Genomic DNA, 12,471 nt, shown 5'->3' with positions numbered 1-12,471 from the left:
TAAATGGCAGAAGTAGGAAACACTGCTCTAAAGTTGCCCTCTGCCAGTGGCCATGTAAGGCATGAAGGCTAAGAAGCAGCAATGGAGTTCACCAGTTATGGAGACTTTAGCCATTCTTGGAGGGAATAAACATTTGATATCATAGGTTGGAAAGTCAGTAAGAGTAGATACAATTGTGGAAACACATACCTCAAATACTTTTATGGTAACAGATTAGGAAATAATGATCAGTTGCCAGGAACCATATTGATGAAGATATAGATGGCACTCCAGCAAGCCAGCAGTTACAAGATAAAAGAGAGCAAGGAACAATCCACACCACCAGTAAAAACAGCTGTAGTAGAGAAGGAAGGACTGTTCCATGTTGTTTTTGTTTTTTTCTGAGGTGTAGTTATTTTTTTTCACAAGGCCAAACCTGTTTCATATTTTTTTTTTTTTTTTTTCAAATAAAGTGGGCATGGTATTACATGGAATTAACTATGTACTTTGTTAGTCTTTAAGTTTAGTAAGAAATGAGATGGAGGAATTGCTAGTTAACAAAAGTGCCCCAATAAATTTGACTTTCCCCCTTTTCCAACACAGCAGGGATGGTGTGAAACCCAGTTTTAACAACCAATTCTCACAGATATTGCACACTCAGGTGCTCATGATCCACCCTATGAGATTAATGATAAATAGAATTGGAGATAATACCAGGGAGGGCAAGGGGAAAGTAAATTTCTTCAGTGTTCATGAAGAAGGGGATATGATGGGCGAGTAGAGGGATATTCTCCCATTTTGGGGATATTTATTGTGTGTGTAATAGGAGAGCCAGGACATTGGAATGTGTTCCTTTTCTTTGTGAAATGTTACATTATATTTTGAATGTATCCACATTGATACATGCATCTTCTTTTGCAGATTTGAAAGTTGATGGACGTATGACTACAAAACTGCATTTACCATTTACTCTTTTGAAGAAGCAACTTCTGTTTCCTGTCATAATATTTAAGGATTTGTTCACAATTTAGTTTGCTGCACCTATATGCTAAACTAGAATAATTGGAAGATCTAACAGTAGTTTCCTTGATGTTATTGTCATTTTTTTTCTTGTTATTGGAAAATGTGCATAGTTCCTCTACTCAGGTTGCATATTAAATATATACTCTTGTAGTGTTTACTACCTTACTTCTGGTAGTTGTACAATGCTTGGCTTCTGTTATTTTGAAATATTTTAATATCCTATAGCAGTTAGATTAGCAGTAATCACTTGCTTATTAAGTTTGATTTAAGTTTAAGAGATAGTTTACTACATTTAAAATTTTTCTTTTACATTTGCCACATTTCTCATGATAAAATTTTTTCATGTTAATTTGTTAAGTTTTTAGGTCTTATGATGTAAATTAATGATTTGATTTATGTTGGTAAGTGGCCTTATGTATATCACAGTTTTAAAGAATAATTAAGTTCAGCTTGGATTTAATTTACTTAAAAGTATAGTTTTTAATGTAAAAGTATGTGTTAAGAAAGGAAGTCTTGATTATGTGAAACATGAAATCTCGATATTTAATTTGAAAGTGTGTTGTGTACACAGTAAAATACTGTTAAGTACTGTGGTCTTTTCTTTAGTATGTCTTTTTAACAATTGGTCATCTCTTGTCAGAAAATTATGGGGTGTCATGGATAATAACCTATGTTGGTTAGCATTATTAGTACTTGTAAATTTTTGTCTTTGCTACCTTCAGTGATTAATGCTCATTAAACATAAGAAGTGGCTGATTTTTCATGGGCTGTTTGATTGTACAAGATAGTGACCTATAGTAAGGCAGTGCAAACACAAGATAGTGACCAATAGTAAGGCAGTGCAAACACAAGATAGTGAGACACTGCAACCACATCATAGTGAGACACTGCAAACCACATCATTACAGTAGGTTAAGAAAATGAAATGGGAAGATACTTTAACCCTTCTAGACTGAAATTTATTGCTGAAGAGTAGTAGACTATTTTGTACATTTACAGTTGGTATCTCGTACGTATGAATAAAAAGAGCGTGGTTGAGAGAGCAGAAGAGGGTGTTTTGAAATGATTTGGGCACATGGAAAGAATGAGTGAGGAAAGATTGACCAAGAGGGTATATGTGTTGGAGGTGGAGGGAACGAGGAGAAGTGGGAGACCAAATTGGAGGTGGAAAGATGGAGTGAAAAAAATTTTGAGTGATCGGGGCCTGAACATGCAGGAGGGTGAAAGGTGGGCAAGGAATAGAGTGAATTGGATCGATGTGGTATACCGGGGTTGACGTGCTGTCAGTGGATTAAATCAGGGCATGTGAAGCGTCTGGGGTAAACCATGGAAAGTTGTGTGGGGCCTGGATGTGGAAAGGGAGCTGTGGTTTCGGGCATTATTGCATGACAGCTAGAGACTGAGAGTGAACGAATGGGGCCTTTGTTGTCTTTTCCTAGCGCTACCTCGCACACATGAGGGGGGAGGGGGATGGTATTCCTTGTGTGGCGAGGTGGCGATGGGAATGAATAAAGGCAGACAGTGTGAATTGTGTGCATAGGTATATATGTACGTGTCTGTGTTTGTATATATATATGTGTACATTGAGATGTATAGGTATGTATATTTGCGTGTGTGGACGTGTATGTATATACACGTGTATGGGGGTGGGTTGGGCCATTTCTTTCGTCTGTTTCCTTGCGCTACCTCGCAAACGCGGGAGACAGCGACAAAGCAAAATAAATAAATATGAATGAATGTGGTGCGGGACGTGGAAATATGCCAAACATTATGATCGTCTTTAAACAAATTCCCACATGCAAAGCTGGCTAGTGTTACCAAGCATTCATTTACCTTGGAGGTATTATAGTGCCAACGTGAAGCCTTGTTTTATCTTGATTGTCGGATAGTTATATTGGAGAATACTATATTTGATAAAAATTTTGAACTTGAAAATGATGATCTTCAGACTTGTATAATGAAAATACTAATGGCTCTAAATCTTAGGAAATGTTTTATGACAAAAAGCAGAGTTGAAGAGACAGCACTGCACCCTGCATGATTGAATGAATGAAATATGCAGTGAAATTGAGTTCGTGAAAAATATAGTCTAGCACTGGATTTTGATGCCACATCATTGGTAGGCAGAGTTCCATATTCAAAGTTAGAGAATTGTTGTGCTTGCAACTATTTTCATCTTTATCCTGAATTAATAGATATACTTTTGACTGAATCAAATTGTAACGTACACAGATTGAGAGAAATTCTTAAAAATTCCCATCTCTTGACTGCTAAACCTGTTAACCTGCTGTGCCACATTTCGTGTTGTTCAAGGACTTCACCACTTCCTCTTCTCCAAAACCACCTGCCATATATGTATCACTTTGCATGCCTCCCTGACTCCCATTCCCTTCAGGGAGTCACTTAAGGGGGTAGCCATGGCAAAAGGGTCTCTGTAACTGGCAAATTCTAATGCAGCTGGTTATTCTTTTAAGTTAAGGCTTCACTCTTTATGGGCCATTATCAGAGGGCAACTCTAGGTGTTGTTTTCAGAGGTTTGTAATTGTTTCTAATGGCTGCTTATACCTAATGCTCTCACGTAATGTTCGTATGTACGTACTACTTGTATCCATTGCTCCTAACATTGTGCTAAAAGCAGGGCTAGCACATATTGCACACTGCAGGAAAATCTACAGTTATGAAGAGATGAGTTGTGTAAGTTTAGTGTTATGTTTGTATTGTGTGTGACAACGAGAGATTATGTTTGGGAACAGAATGCTAGAATTAATATTCTCTTGGTTTGACTTTCATTTAACCTTATTACTAAAAATTTTCTTATTTTCCCTGAAGTTTGTTGATGCTTGATCACCCCAACTCTTTACATGCCTGCTTTTTCAGCTTCTGCACCTTCTTCATGACCTCCTGCCACTTTCTTTCGTTCATCTTCCACTCCTTACTTGTAAAATAATGCCCATAATAACATTCCATTTCTCTTTCACGAGTGGAAAAGGGCAAGATTGTAGTGAAAAACTAACAAAAGTGTAAGAATGATTGAGTAATGAACTTGCATGACACTGTATGGCATCTGTTCACCTTTCTTTTGTCACTTGGCTTTGTTTGTGTTGCCAAAATTATGCTTACCACTGGTACCTTTAACACTTCATACTTGATGATAAAATGAGTGAAATGATTACATTGTCTTAAGTTTTAAACTATTTCCATGAGTACAAAAAATATTACCAATTTTGAAAATTCACAAAATTTAATCTGTGATGGTGAACAGTCTACAAAGGGTTTATTATTTATTTATTAATTACTATACTTTGTTACTGTCTCCCATGTTAGCAAGGTAGCGCAAGGAAACGGACAAAAGAATGGCCCTACCCACCCACATACACATGTATATACATACACATCCACATACCTATGCATTTCAATGTATACATATATACATACACAGACATATATACACATGCACATAATTCATACTTGCTGCCTTTATTCATTCCCATCGTCACCCCGCCACACATGATATGACAACCCCCTCCCCCCACATGTGTAAGAGGTAGCGCTAGGAGAAGACAACAAAGGCCACATTCGTTCACACAGTCTCTAGCTGTCATGTATAATGCACCGACACCACAGCTCCCTTTCCACCTCCAGGCCCCACAAAACTTTCCATGGTTTACCCCAGATGCTTCACATTCCCTAGTTCAATCCATTGACAGCACGTCGACCCTGTCAATTCACTTTATCCCGTGCACTCCTTTCACCCTCCTACATGTTCAGGCCTTGATTGCTGAAAATCTTTCTCTTTCCATCCTTCCACTTCCAATTTGGTCTCCCACTTCTCGTTCCCTCCACCTCTGACACATATCCTCTTTGTCAATCTTTCCTCACTCATTCTTTCCATGTGACCAAACCGTTTCAAATACTCTTCTGCTCTCTCAACCACACTTTTTATTACCACACACCTCTCTTGCCCTTTCATTACTTACTCGATCAAACCACCTCACACCACATATTGTCCTCAAACATCTCAATTCCAATACATCCACCCTCCTCCGCACAACTCTGTCTATAGCCCAAGCCTTGCAACCATATAACATTGTTGGAACCACTATTTCTTGAAACATACCCAGTTTTGCTTTCTGAGATAAAGTTCTCACCTTCCACACATTTTTCAATGCTTCCAGAACTTTCACCTCCTCCCCTACCCTGTGACTCACTTCCATGTTTCCATCCGCGGCCAAATCCACTCCCAGATATCTAAAACACCTCACTTCCTCCAATTTTTCTCCATTCAAACTTACCTCCCAGTTGACTTGTTTCTCAACCCTACTGTACCTAATAACCTTGCTCTTATTCACATTTACTCTCGGCTTTCTTCTTTTACCAAACTCAGTCACCAGCTTCTGCAGTTTCTCATCCGAATCAGCCACCAGTGCTGTATCATCAGCGAACAACAACTGACTCACTTCCCAAGCCCTCTCATCCACAACAGACTACATACTTGCCCCTCTCTCCAAAACACTTGCATTCGCCTCCCTAGCAACCCCATCCATAAATAAATTAAACCATGGAGACATCACGCACCTCTGCTGCAAACCGACATTCACTGAGAACCAATTACTTTCCCCTCTTCCTACTCGTACACATGCCATACATCCTTGATAAAAACTTTTCACTGCTTCTAGTAACTTGCCTCCCACACCATATATTCCTAATACCTTAAACATAGCATCTCTAACTTGCCAACCCCTGACTTAACTCTCAAACCACTCTTCACTTGGAGCCAAAGCATCCAGGTTCCTTTCCTCAGACATACTACCTGTCTCTCCTTTTTTCTCATCTTAGTTACATCCACACACATATAGACACCCCAATCTGAGCCTTCAAGGAGAATGAGCACTCACCGTGTGAATCCCTCTTCTTTTTCCCCTTTCAGAAAGTTAAAATACAAGGAGGGGAGGGTTTCTAGCCCCCTGCTCCCATCCCCTTTAGTTGCCTTCTACGATAGGCAGGGAATGCGTGGGAAGTTTTCTTTCTCCCCTAATTCTCCTTTATTGCTGTTTCCCGTGTCAGCAAGGTAGCACCAGGAAACAGACTAAGAATGACCCATCCATTTATATTAACATATAAACGTACGCTCTTACACATACATGTACATATCAACATATGCATACACATACTCAGTCATGTACATATTCATGCTTGCTTTCATCCATTTCTGGCACCACCCCATCCCACAGGAAATGGATCTAATTTTTTATACCTGTCTCCTGTAATTACTTTTTTTATCAACATGGGTAGTTTACCTTCACATCTTTCCCATGTACATGAACAAGGGGATTTCATTGTAATTATATTGGTTGAATACCCTTGATATGCCTGCTTCCAAAGTTCTATAGAAAATTGTTTAGTGTGAACAATTGAAGTGGAAACCTGTTTGCCATCAATAGTTTTCTGTCAGTTAAATTTATTTTTTTATAATTAGTTTTCACAAATACCATTTAATTGGAAAGGTATTTGTGTGGCCTGGTGGTGGCGGGAATGGATGAAGGCAGCATGTATGAATATGTACATGTGTATATATGTATATGTCTGTGTATGTATATCCCTGGGGATAGGGGAGAAAGAATACTTCCCATGTATTCCCTGCATGTCGTAGAAGGCAACTAAAGGGAGGGAGCGGGGGGCTGGAAATCCTCCCCTCTCGTTTTTGATTTTCCAAAAGAAGGAATGGAGAAGGGGGCCAAGTGAGGATTTCCCTTAAAGGCTCAGTCCTCTGTTCTTAACACTACCTTGCTAATGCGGGAGATGGCAAATAGTATGAAAAATATGTATATATGCATACGTTGAAATGTATAGGTATGTGTATGTGCGTGTGTGGGCGTTTATGTATGTACATATGTATGTGGGTGGGTTTGGCCATTCTTTCGTCTGTTTCCTTGCGCTACCTCGCTAATGCGGGAGACAGCAACAAAGTATAATTAATAAATATAGATAATTAGTTTTCACATTTACCTTTTAATTGGAAAGGTATTTGTTTTTTCATGAAATCGTATTAGTGCATGGTAGGTAGGAATACCTATTAAACTATTGTTAACAGTTATTTATTTTTAGTAAAGCAAGTATTGCTTAAGAGCAATGGTATAAGTTGAGAAATGCTATATTTTATGAAACTGGGATATTCTGGAAACTTGTATGATGTCTTTGATATGAGGTAACTTTGGCTTTGGAGAGAGGTATATCTATATTATAATTTACTTTAGTAAACAGGAAGTCATTTCTTTATAAATACCTTATATTTACATGGTGATTATTTTCCATTTTTAATGTAGGCATGAAAACAATAAAAAATTCATAATAATTGAGTTATCATTATCTCTAGTACAAACTGGTAATTTAATTGGTTTAACCCTTTCATAAAATAAATGCTAGGTTATTAGTGAATTGGATGTGTAACCTGCATTATGTGGTCTTTTGCCATTCTTTACTTAAACAAGATGACTGTGTTTCTACTTCGAAATGGCTAGAAAACAAAGGTCCTCTAATTTTCTCTCCCTTTATCAGATGAAAAAATGAATAACGACAGCATCTTGGTTTTACTTTCCAGCCCCCAGAATTTACATTTTTCATGATTAAAGAAATTCTGAAAATCTTAGTTTCAACAAATTTTCACAGGGAAGAAACAATTCTTTCCATGCAATCCATATGTCACAGAAAGAAACTAAGGTGGATTTTGGGGCTGGAAACCCTCCCTTTGCATATCAATTTTTAAAAATTAAAAGAAAAGAGAGAAGAGGGTGCAAAAATATATGTCTGAGGAAAATAACCTGGATATTCTAGTTCAATGTGAAACAAAGCTTGATGGTAAAAGAGAAAGAATGGTTTGGGAGTGTCTTAGGGGTATATCAGGGGTTAGTGTGGGGCCAGCAGCTAAAGAAAGGATGGCATGTATGCTGAAGATGTTGGAATGTGTGAAAGAGTATAAAGAAGTGAGCTCCAGACAGATGTGGTTTGAAATGAAGTTAGATTACTAGAAGTAGGTGATTAATAGTGCTTATGCACCAGGCCATGAGAAGGACGATGATGGGCGAGTGTTTTGGGGGTAGCTGAATGAGTGTAAGCAGTTCTAGTGCAAAAGGTGGGGTAATGGTGATTTGAAAACGAGTGAGTGATGTAACAGTTGAGATTATACTAATCGAGGTATTCAGTGATATGAATGAAGATTGTGAACACCTTGTTTGATTATTTGCTGAAAAAGGACAGGTAATTGGGAGTACCAGCTTAAAATGAGGGACGTATAGATACATACACTGTAAGAAAGATGGCAAGTGGGCTTTATTGATCCATATGATTATTGATGTGAATATATTGCCCTGTGGGATGTATGATCATTAGCTGGTGAAAATTTGTAGAGGCATTTAGAAGAAATTGATGTGGGTGAAAAGAGAAGAGGTAAAAGTAACGGCTTGGAAAAGAGGCTTGTGTGAATATATACCAAGAGAGATTGATTGTGCAATGGCAAAAGATGAGAGTAAATGAAGTTATGGGAGTGTAAATGAAGTTATGGGAGTGCATAAGGCATGAAAGGTGTTTAGGGAAGCAGTGTTGGCATGTGTGAAAAGTGTGTGGCATGTGGAAGATGGGCAGGTGAGAAAGGGTGGTGAGTGTTTTGATGAAGTTAAGTTACCAGTGAAAGAAAGAAAGGTATGAGGATATTACAGGGAAGGAGTGTGAGTTAGTGGGATATGTACAAGAGAAGGCAAGCATGTTTATATATGTATATGTTAAAATGTATAGGTATGTATATGTGTGTGTGGACGTATATGTATATACATGTGTACGTGGGTGGGTTGGGTCATTCTTTCGTCTGTTTCCTTGCGCTACCTCGCTGATGTGGGAGACAGCGACAAAGTATAATAAATAAATGGAATATATATATATTTTATCGAGGATGTAAGGCATGTGTACGTGTAGGAAGAGAGGAAAGTGATTGGTTCTCAGTGAATGTAGGTTTGCGGCAGGGGTGTGTGATGTCTCCATGGTTGTTTAATTTGTTTATGGATGGGGTTGTTAGGGAGGTAAATGCAAGAGTCCTGGAAAGAGGGGCAAGTATGAAGTCTGTTGGGGATGAGAGAGCTTGGGAAGTGAGTCAGTTGTTCGCTGATGATACAGCGCTGGTGGCTGATTCATGTGAGAAACTGCAGAAGCTGGTGACTGAGTTTGGTAAAGTGTGTGGAAGAAGAAAGTTAAGAGTAAATGTGAATAAGAGCAAGGTTATTAGGTACAGTAGGGGTGAGGGTCAAGTCAATTGGGAGGTGAGTTTGAATGGAGAAAAACTGGAGGAAGTGAAGTGTTTTAGATATCTGGGAGTGGATCTGTCAGCGGATGGAACCATGGAAGCGGAAGTGGATCATAGGGTGGGGGAGGGGGCGAAAATTTTGGGAGCCTTGAAAAATGTGTGGAAGTCGAGAACATTATCTCGGAAAGCAAAAATGGGTATGTTTGAAGGAATAGTGGTTCCAACAATGTTGTATGGTTGCGAGGCGTGGGCTATGGATAGAGATGTGCGCAGGAGGATGGATGTGCTGGAAATGAGATGTTTGAGGAAAATGTGTGGTGTGAGGTGGTTTGATCGAGTAAGTAACGTAAGGGTAAGAGAGATGTGTGGAAATAAAAAGAGCGTGGTTGAGAGAGCAGAAGAGGGTGTTTTGAAATGGTTTGGGCACATGGAGAGAATGAGTGAGGAAAGATTGACCAAGAGGATATATGTGTCGGAGGTGGAGGGAACGAGGAGAAGAGGGAGACCAAATTGGAGGTGGAAAGATGGAGTGAAAAAGATTTTGTGTGATCGGGGCCTGAACATGCAGGAGAGTGAAAGGAGGGCAAGGAATAGAGTGAATTGGAGCGATGTGGTATACAGGGGTTGACGTGCTGTCAGTGGATTGAATCAAGGCATGTGAAGCGTCTGGGGTAAACCATGGAAAGCTGTGTAGGTATGTATATTTGCGTGTGTGGACGTGTATATGTACATGTGTATGGGGGGGGGGGGGGGCATTTCTTTCGTCTGTTTCCTTGCGCTACCTCGCAAACGCGGGAGACAGCAACAAAGTATAAAAAAAAAAAAAAAAAAAAATATATATATATATATATATATATATATATATTTTTTTAAACTATTCGCCATTTCCCGCATTAGCGAGGTAGCGGTAAGAACAGAGGACTGGGCCTTTTTTGGAATATCCTCACCTGGCCCCCCTCTGTTCCTTCTTTTGGAAAATTAAAAAAAAAACGAGAGGGGAGGATTTCCAGCCCCCCACTCCCTCCCCTTTTAGTCGCCTTTTACGACACACAGGGAATACGTGGGAAGTATTCTTAATCTCCTATCCCCAGGGATAAATATATATATATATATATATATATATATATGTGTGTGTGTGTGTATGTGGGAAAAAGAATTAATTAAGAAAACAAGTGAAATACATTTGATAAAAACGGTTTTATCACAACTATGAGGAACAAAAAGGGGGGAGGGGAGGATATTGCTAATTTATGAGTAAGTCTATGTTTTGATGCTGTTGCTGCAATGACGGCAAAGTGGTGAGGCAGCTGTCTTACCTGGTGTTCTTTTCAGTAGGAACAAGCTCTTTTGCCAAATTATATACTACAATGAGGCATTTAGCATCAAGAAGTATATGAACCACTTTTAATATGAATGAAAATGTCCAGCTTAGTGAAATTTATGTATCTATATCTCTGATGCCTGTTACCTCTGGGAACTCCTCAAGTGGGTGGCCATGGTAAAAGGGTCTCCATAACTATTGAACTGCAGTGCTGCTTCCCAGCCTTTAGTACCTCTCCCTTAATAGGCTACAGGCAGAGGGCAACTATAGCACAGTGTTTCCAGAGGGTCCTAATGTAATGTTCCTACTGACTACTACTACCTATCTACCACTACTACTGCTTAATGTTCCTGTTTAAGTTCCTGTCTACTTCTTACACCTAATGCTCCTGCTTAATGTTTCTTCCTACTATTATCTATTCTAAAATTTGCCAAAAGGCAAAAAGGCAAGGCTACTGCATAGGGCTTACCACAGGAAAATCTAAAGTTATGTAGAATGAGCTGTGTGAGTTAAGTGTTGTTGTGTTATGTGTGACAAGGAGAGATTTTATGTTTGTTGACCACACGTGGGTGAGGGATAAGGAAAAGACAGCTACATGGGTTGCAGGAATGTAACATGACAACCAGTGATGTGCAAGTTCACCACACATTCATCACTAAACCTTCTGATACACAGGCAACTGGTATCAGTAATATACTTCCCTTTTTGATAGCTGCCTACAACTACTACTGTCTTAAAAAAATGTGGGTATATCAATCAATATGTAAAGTTGAATATCGTTAGTGTTCAAAGGGTGGAAACTTCTGTTATGATTTGTCCATCTTCACAAATGAATTATCTGTTCTTACTTTGTGCTAGAACTTAATGAAGCCACTACTGAAATACATAAAAACTACTATCTCAACGATGAATGGTCTCCTGAGAAGAAACCATAGGGAAGAAGTTAGTTAATCTAAAGGTAATACTTGATATAAGGTAGGCTAAGCTTAGGTGTCATGATTGAGAATCTTATTAATTTTCCAAGATATTCCTTGCAAAAATCAGGTATATGTCTTATATGGCGGTGCATCTAATATGCCAAACGATTCATCCACTCATCTTTAAACTATGCTCCGTCTACCTGGTCTTTAGCCCTGTCAATACTACAAAGCACACAAAATAGTGCATTTAGAACAATCACTGGCTGCCTTGCAACCACAAACACCTTCCAAATGAAAAAAAGATCCTCCTAAGTACAATTCTACTTTAACATGCTCGGTACTGAATTCTATGCAACCCTAACCACTGTATTACTTACCATCCAACCCAAGTAAAAAGAAAAAGTTTATCCCTGTCTCGCACTTTAGTAACTTCTACTAATGTATTCCACCTACACCCAACAAAAATGAATAAAACAAAAGCTGAAATAATCAGGTAAACACTAATAAGCCAATCTCCCAAATCAGTCTTAAACTCAAACCATCCTGACATACATATAAAAGAATCCACACTCCTGAAACAAATACGAGTCACACTTTCCAGCTCATGCTCTGGACATCACCTGTCACAAAAAAAGACCGTTTCAACATATGCCAAGACCCTTAACTTCCATGGTGCAACTATCATAGAGAAAAGAGCAAGCACTTACTACTGAACTGCCTTGCACTTTCTATGCATAGACACAAGCACATCGCTGAACTTTATGGTCTCAAACAGTTGCCATGGCCAGCCTCCTAAGTGCTGCAGGAGCTGATAGGGATAGAAGGGACTTTAAGCACATTAAATTATGGTACAGGAAATGTTGAGATCAATACACTGAAGTAGAGCTTAATGGAAAGTCCATATACTTATTTTGAGCGTGGAAAATGATATATGTATA

General features: G+C 38.9%; 1 protein-coding gene across 8 annotated transcripts in view; it reads left to right on the top strand.

Moving 5' to 3' along the window:
* LOC139752874 (cellular tumor antigen p53-like) overlaps positions 1-1,590 on the top strand; it is an 81,580-nt gene extending 79,990 nt beyond the window's left edge. For all 8 annotated transcript variants that reach the window (XM_071668882.1, XM_071668880.1, XM_071668881.1 and 5 more), the window contains exon 9: positions 901-1,590. The gene's annotated coding sequence lies outside the window, so the exon portion shown is untranslated. The remainder of the gene's footprint in view (positions 1-900) is intronic.
* Positions 1,591-12,471: the final 10,881 nt, after the last annotated feature.

The sequence above is a fragment of the Panulirus ornatus genome, chromosome 13 (genome assembly GCF_036320965.1).
Source record: "Panulirus ornatus isolate Po-2019 chromosome 13, ASM3632096v1, whole genome shotgun sequence".
NCBI lineage: Eukaryota > Metazoa > Arthropoda > Malacostraca > Decapoda > Palinuridae > Panulirus > Panulirus ornatus.
This window is presented reverse-complemented; position numbering and strand designations above follow the sequence as displayed.